Below are 7881 nucleotides of genomic sequence, written 5' to 3' on the forward strand. Positions count from 1 at the left end.
GGCAAAAGTAGCAAGTGCCCACCAGTCACCAAGAACTTTCTTATTATCAAAGTCCATCTCCCTAGAAAGTGAGACCAGACCAAGTGAGGCCCATATGAGCCAAAGAATCTTCTGTTTTACTGAGATGGGCTATAGTGGAAAAAAAAATTGGAGCACCATTGATAATAGAAACGCTTCTCAGGCCAGGCGCAGTGGCTCACACCTATAATTGCAGCACCTTGGGAGGTCAAGGCGGGCAGATTACCTGAGGTCAGGAGTTCGAGACCAGTCTGGCCAACACAGTGAAATATCGTCTCTACTAAAAATATAAAAATTAGCCGGGCATGGTGGCACAGGCCTATTGTCCCAGCTACTTGGGAGGCTGAGGCAGGAGAATCACTTGAACCTGGGAGGCAGAGGTTGCAGTGAGCCAAGATTGTGCCACTGCGCTCCAGCCTGGGCAACAGAGCGAGACTGTCAGAAAGAAAAAGAAAAAGAAAAGCTTCTCAAACTTTAATGTGCATTAGATTCACCTGGAAGGCTTTTTAAAACATAGGTTTAGATTCAGGAGGTCTGGGTGGCCCTGGGAACCTGGAAGACGGCTGTCAGTTGATGTGGGCTATTTTCTGGAGTCCTACACATGGCCTCTGCGTGTGGCTTGTGTATCTCACAGCATGACAGCAAGAGTCAAAGAGGAAATGTCTCAAGAGCAAGTGTTCCCAGGGAACAAAGTAGAGGCTGCAGGGCTTCCTGCGATTTAGCTTTGGAAGTCACAGAGTCACTTCAGTCACGTTGTACTGGTCACCCAGGGCCACGCCAGGCTCAGTGTGGGAGTGGATGACACAGGGGCATGAGCACTAAGCAGCATGGTTGATTAGGGATGGCCGTCTTTCAAGGCTAGATACCGCAACGCGTCTACTAGTGTCAGAAATGCCATGTGGGGTTAAATTCATGGTTGTTTTACGCCTGCATTTTTGTTTTCTCCCTCCCTCTCTCCCTCCCTCACTTCCTTCCTTCCTTCCTTTCTTTTTGAGACAGGGCCTTGTACTGTCACCCAGACGGGAGTGCAGTGGCATGACTCATAGCTCACTGCAGCCTCAAACTCCCAGGCTAAGTATCCTCTCGCCTCAGCCTCCCAAAGTGCAGAGATTATAGGTGTGAACCACACTGTGCCTGGCCCCTGCATTTTTCTTTATAAAGAGCATGGTACCCAGCATGGATGACCTGAATAAAAGCATAAGCTAGTTACACAGATGCTCAGCATGGGAGTCAGACCCCTTATGAACCTAAATCCATACCTTATGAACCTATATCCAAGAAATGTGTTAAACATTTCTTGATCCGATTTTTGTCTTCAGCCTATATGGTCTCTTAAGGTATGGGTTTCCAATCCATCTTGGTCAAACTGTGGGGCTTTGGGTTTGTGTTATTAGGCCACCATTTATTGCTTTCAACTCTTCAACCTACTGAACACCAGGGTACTGATGGGCACAGGGATGTATGCTCTGCATTGCCTGACTTTAAGACAGTCCAAGGACCAGATTCTGTATGCCAGGCAGTGTGATAAAGGCTGTGCCTGTCAGGGTTCCTTGACTCTGGCTAATTGAATTCCAAACTGCAGAGGGGAAGAGAAAGTTGGGTAGAGTGTAGGCAATTTACAAAATCAAAGGAAATGCTGAACAACGAGACCCGGGCAAGTACTGGAACCGTCAGTGTCAAGAGTGGGAAATAGGCCGGGCGCGGTGGCTCAAGCCTGTAATCCCAGCACTTTGGGAGGCTGAGACGGGCGGATCACGAGGTCAGGAGATCGAGACCATCCTGGCTAACACGGTGAAACCCCGTCTCTACTAAAAAATACAAAAAACTAGCCGGGTGAGGTGGTGGGCGCCTGTAGTCCCAGCTACTCGGGAGGCTGAGGCAGGAGAATGGCGTGAACCCGGGAGGTGGAGCTTGCAGTGAGCTGAGATCCGGCCACTGCACTCCAGCCTGGGTGACAGAGCAAGACTCCGTCTCAAAAAAAGAAAAAAAAAAAAAAGAGTGGGAAATAACAGTTTATTTCGTGTTGGGCACCACTGCCACAATGAAGCAGTGTCACTCTGACTCAGATACTCCTGGGAGAGAGGCCAGTAGGACTGTACTCCTGCAGGAGCTCACTCTCACCTCTTGGCCAGAAGAAGGTTGGGGGACCTGATTGGCAGTCCCATCACTACCACATACAAGGGTGAGGGCCCGGGGGGGGGGTCTCAGCAAAATCAACTACAGACACCAGAAAAAGGGGCAGTGGATCCTCAGATCAGGCAAAACCAAGAGACGTCCATCAAGGGTTATGATGGCAGCGTGCCCCAGAAACAACGTGGGAAGGAGTGCTCCAGTCTGCGTGGGGTCAGTCAGGGAAGCCCTCAAGAAGAAATAGTATTGTAGGGATGCACTGAGGCTCCCAGGGAACCCGGAATGGAACAACAAGCATTAGGAAGAAGTCAGCAACAGTGGCAGCGGCTGGAGCCCACCCGTCTGCCTGTCTCTCGTGGCTTCTCCGCTCTGCTCTGCACTTGTTTTGTTGTTGTTGTTGTTTGTTTGTTTGTTTGTTTTTGAGACAGAGTTTCATTCTTGTTGCCCAGGCTGGAGTGCAATGGTGCAATCTTGGCTCACTGCAACCTCCGCCTCCCAGGTTCAAGCGATTCTCCTGCCTCAGCCTCCCGAGTAGCTGAGACTACAGGTGTGCACTCTTGCACCCAGCTAGTTTTTATATTTTTAATAGAGATAGGGTTTCACCATGTGGGCAAGGCTGGTCTTGAACTGCTGCCCTCATGATCCACTTGCCTCGGCCTCCCAAAGTGCTGGGATTACAGGTGTGAGCTACCGCGCCTGGCCTAATTTTTTTGTGTTTTTAACAGAGATGGGGTTTCACCATGTTGACCAGTCTGGTCTTGAACTCCTGGCCTCAAGTGATCTGCCCTCCTTGGCCTCCCAAAGTGCTGGGATTACAGGCATGAGCCACTGTGCCTGGCCAGATATTTCTGATCTGTGTGTTCATTGTAGCACAAGATAATGAGAATGCTCATGCTTAGTACTTGGCTGCAGGCAATAGATGGCACACAAGAAACTCCACTGGGTCTCCGATCAACACCGGAGGGATAGAAATGTCCTCTCTTACTCATCCAACTTAAAGAGAAACCTGCTACCCAAAGAACAGGATACATTCTTCAACATGGGGAACAGTGGAGGAGGAGGTCCTAGGTAATTTTTTTTTTCTGGCCACCTGTTTTGTAAAAGACCAGGAGGCAATGAGCATCCCTTTCAGTACCATTTGGCCACGTGTTTGGCTCACTAACATCCTCACATGTGTATTTATACCTATGGTATTTCTATAAAATATACCCAGATCCAGCAAGCCTTCCCTCTGTGCACGGAGTTTTTTTTTTTTTTTTTTTCAGCCTGGGTATTAAAATTCTGCCTGAGTGCTGTCTTTAAATTGCTTTGATGCTAGGTGGGTTCCAACCCTGACCTGTCCTGATGGCAAGTGATGCCTGTAACAAGCTCAGGATCAATATTCATAGCGGGTGTCCTGGGCTGATAACACTATCCAAGACAATGTTCACTATCAGTGCAGACAGCTGAGATATTGCACCATTAGGGATGTTGTGTTAAATAACCTGATCCATTTCTGGGGCTATTTAATGAATTTCACAGTTTAGATAGTATCTTTAAGGAGGAGGCAAAGGCTATTCCCGAGGCACTGATGCAAATCAATGGTGCCAAGCTTCCCAAGGTATTCCACAAACAAAGGTGCCTATAATTCCAGCACAGCCTTGAAGAGCCGCTGCGTGCCATGAATAGTGTTAACAATGGAAAGAATTTGCAGTTTATGCAGAGGGAGTGGGGGGAGAGTGGGGATGGGTGGGGGCAGGCAATATTATGAGCTGCGTTAAAGCATTTTAGATAAAATCTTATGTTCCTGAAGTAAAATGCAACTGAAATTCTCTAGGTAAAACCCTGCATTTTGAGCCAGCCCCCAGGGTAGGATATATATGCCAAAGAGACAGCTTCATAAGACACAGTTTGATGACAAACAGGGAAACCTCATCTGCCAGACAGCCTGTGGGTAACCCCTTTTCCCAGTACCTCAGCCACCTTCCCCATGATGTGCTTCTTCATCTCAAATTGGTCTATAAGATGGGAGAGGATAGGCACTAGATTTTAGAAGGAAGCCACAGATAGCAGAGTCCGTCATTTGTTTACCGGACTCTGTCCCTTGGTGCTGGAGAGGTCATTTACAATTAAAGGCTAGCGTTTACCATTTCCCACCAGAGCTTTGAACTCTGGCTGCCAAGCACAGCAAGCATTCCTAAAAAACAAACAAACAAACAAACAAACAAAAAACACCTCATAGACTAACTTGTGAAAACTGAGTTGAAAATATAGCCTTCCCACCTGACCCCAAACCAAAGTTAAAAAAATTCAACTCCCTCATCTTAGGACATGCTCCCTGCCACTGGTGGGTGCTTGAGCTTAATAGACAAGGTGGGCAAGGAAAATGGAGCTGGGTGGCCGCTGAGGGACACATGTTCACGGAAGCTATGGAGATGCAGAAACTCGGCAGGGACATGGAGAGTCAAAAACAAGTGTGCAGGCCGGGCGCGGTGGCTCACATCTGTAATCCCAGCATTTTGGGAGGCCAAGGCGGGTGGAACACCTGAGGTCAGGAGTTCAAGACCAGCCTGGCCAACATGGTGAAACTCCGTCTCTACTAAAAATACAAAAATTAGCCAGGCATGGTGGTGTGTGCCTATAATCCAAGCTATTGGGGAGGCTGAGGCAGGAGAATTGCTTAAACCCAAAAGGCGGAGGTTGCAGTGAGCCAAGATCGTGCCATTGCACTGCAGTGTGAGAGACACAGCAGGACTCTGTCTGAAACAAAACAAAACGTTAGTCAGGCGTGGTGGCACACACCTGTAATCCCAGCTACTCGCCAGTTACTCAGGAGGCTGAGGCATAAGAATCACTTAAACTGGGGAAGTAAAGGCTGCAGTGAGCTGAGATCGCACCACTGCACTCTAGCCTGGGCAACAGAGCGAGACCCGGTCTCAAAAAAAAAAAGAAAAAGAAAAAGAAAAAAGAAAAAAAAAAGAAAAATAAGGGGCAAGCAAAATAGAAAATCACTAAAAGAAGGCATTTGTTGGCCGGGCGCGGTGGCTCAAGCCTGTAATCCCAGCACTTTGGGAGGCCGAGATGGGTGGATCACAAGGTCAGGAGACCGAGAACATCCTGGCTAACACGGTGAAACCCTGTCTCTACTAAAAAAATACAAAAAAACTAGCCGGGTGATGTGGCGGGCACCTGTAGTCCCAGTTACTCGGGAGGCTGAGGCAGGAGAATGGCGTGAACCCGGGAGGCGGAGCTTGCAGTAAGCCAAGATCAGGCCACTGCACTCCAGCCTGGGCGACAGAGCGAGACTCCATCTCAAAAAAAAAAAAAAAAAAAAAAAAAAAAAAAGGAAGGCGTTTGTAAAGATTCACAGGTTTGAGGAATATGGCCTCTACCGTTCTTGGCTTTTTCTCCAATTTGTTGCTTCTTCCTTTTTGGGCTCCTTTCCTATATTTAACATCTGTGAACCTCAAGGGAAAGATGATTCATATCGTTTAAACAAAATTTTTTGAGGTAATCTATGGAGTACAATGGAAATGATCCGGATTTGGGTTACTCTTGGCTGTCTGGGCCTCCCTTGACCCTCTGGTTCAAGGTATAGGGTGGACCCTGGAATGCCCACCATCCTGTGAAAGTAAAGAGTCTCAAGGTTTCTTACAGGAGAATGAATAAGAGGGACAGTGGGAAGACACATACTGCCATCTGGGGCTAACTTGAGGAAACCTATTACTAACTACCCTGAAGAACCTTAGCATTTAAAAATGTAAACATGAGCCAGGCACAATGGCTCATGCTTGTAATCTCAGCACTTTGGGAGCCTGAGGTGGGCAGATCCCTTGAGATCATGAGTTTGAGACCAGCCTGGCCAACATGGTGAAAACCTGTCTCTAGTAATAATACAAAAATTAGCCGGGCACAGTGGCGTGCACCTGTAATCCCCGCTACTCAGGAGGCTGAGGCAGGAGAATTGCTTGAACCCAGGAGGCAGAGGTTGCACAGTGAGCTGAGATCGTGCCACTGCACTCCAGCCTGGGTGACAGAGCAAGACTCTGTCTCAAAAAAAGAAAAAAAAAAAAGTAAACATGGTGGGAAAAGGTAGAAGTAGCGGCTAGGATCAAAAGGGTGAAGGGGGAGAAACAAAAAAGAAGATTAGAAAAAAAAAAATCGAGAACTGGGTGAGAAAGCGTTATCAAAACAGAACACAAAGTACCCTATCTCTATTTCAGGAAGGCTCTGTGATTTGCAGTCCAGGTTCTTGGGCACCACTTTTTAGTTTCAGGGCCATCTTTTCTTTGGGTTTTTCACATGGTGTGCAGTCCGTTTCGTGGGAGGTGGTCCAGTGGGCTTGGGAAAGGCACTTCCTTTCCTGAGCTTTAAAAGCACAATCCATCTTCACTTTAGGACTGGAGCTGGCTTGAATTTCGGCAGGGCTTTAAAGTCTGCGGGGAATACCGTGACCACCTCTGGGAGGGGCAGCAAGGTTTGAATGAGAAAAGCTACAAGGAGCTGGCTTCTAAGGATGCCTCTTCAATAACAGATGGGATTAGCAGCCCCCAGCACTTTAATGAGAAGGTTTCTCCTCCTCTTCCTACTCTTTACCTGCTCAGACAATATTAATTGCCAAGTCATTGTTTGGAAACCCCATGGGGCAGAGAAGAAAGGAACAGCAGCATCAGAGGTGGTTCTGAGCCAAACACTAGGAGAAGCCTCAGAATTTGCCTGAAACAAATGCTTAGCACTCACAGACTGCTGTGTGCCCTCCAAGAGACAAAAGAAGAAATTTAGGATGAGTGTGGTCAGTGGAAGCTTCTCCAACCACTGGTGATCACCTTCCCAGGGGACTTGGTGGGGCAGATGAGGGCCATTTCAACTGTTTCTCTTCTCTGACCTTAAATTCAAACCAGACAGGCATTTCTGAATCTTCTGCTTCTGGGGCTGGGAGGGAATGGGGGTCCGAGATGCAACCTAATTCTCAGATCCAATTTCTGTTGCAAATGATCACACCTGTGACTTTGGAGAAGGCCTGAAGTTTGTCCGTCGAGGGCTGTGCTCCGGGTCATAGCAAACCAGGGCAGACACCCTCAGCCATCTCACTTGGCTCTGTGCCTGAAGCCACTAAGGTTTCCAAAGCGGCAGGCATCCCGGTGGGGGCTCATCACCTCTCCAAACCTCTTGCTGGCCTCTGGCTTGGCTTTGGGTGAAGCAAAAGACTGAGAGTCCGGGATTTTCTCCCTCCGTTTCTGAGACAGCAGGACGTACTAAAAAAGCACCGACCGGTCCAGTAGAAGACCCAGGTCCAAACCCAGACTCTGTCACCAACTCACAGTGACTCTGGGCAAATCTCTTCTTACCTTTGAAACTCGATTTCCTCATCTTTAAAACGGGGACAGTGGTCTGTGCCACGTGACGCCCATCTCACAGGGATGCTCAAAGAATCAAAAGAGATCGTGCAAACCTCAAGGTTTTGTGAACGCTAAACTGTGAGAACATGAGGGATTTTACCTCCGAGGTAACCGGGTCTGAAGCTACTACAGTAATTCACTGGCGGGGAAGGAGATGCGCTGAGCATTCCCTGGAAGTAAGCCGTCCTGGCCTCAATTGCATCCCCAAGTCTAAGGCGGGTGCGCCGGAGAAAGGGCACAAACTCAAGTCACAGAGGTGTGTGTGTCGGGGGAAGGGACCCCCGGGATGGAAGCCTCCCTGACGCCCTCCGAGAGTCCCAGAGGGTTGGGCGGAGGCGCGCGGAGCCGACTGCAC

General features: G+C 48.5%; 1 protein-coding gene across 1 annotated transcript in view; it reads right to left on the reverse strand.

The window, feature by feature from the left end:
* The window catches only part of LHPP (phospholysine phosphohistidine inorganic pyrophosphate phosphatase), a 166916-nt gene that overhangs the window by 157982 nt on the left and 1053 nt on the right, over window positions 1-7881 (reverse strand). The gene's annotated exons all lie outside the window — the stretch shown is intronic.

Source organism: Colobus angolensis, unplaced genomic scaffold, assembly GCF_000951035.1.
Source record: "Colobus angolensis palliatus isolate OR3802 unplaced genomic scaffold, Cang.pa_1.0 Scaffold85, whole genome shotgun sequence".
NCBI classification, from domain to species: domain Eukaryota; kingdom Metazoa; phylum Chordata; class Mammalia; order Primates; family Cercopithecidae; genus Colobus; species Colobus angolensis.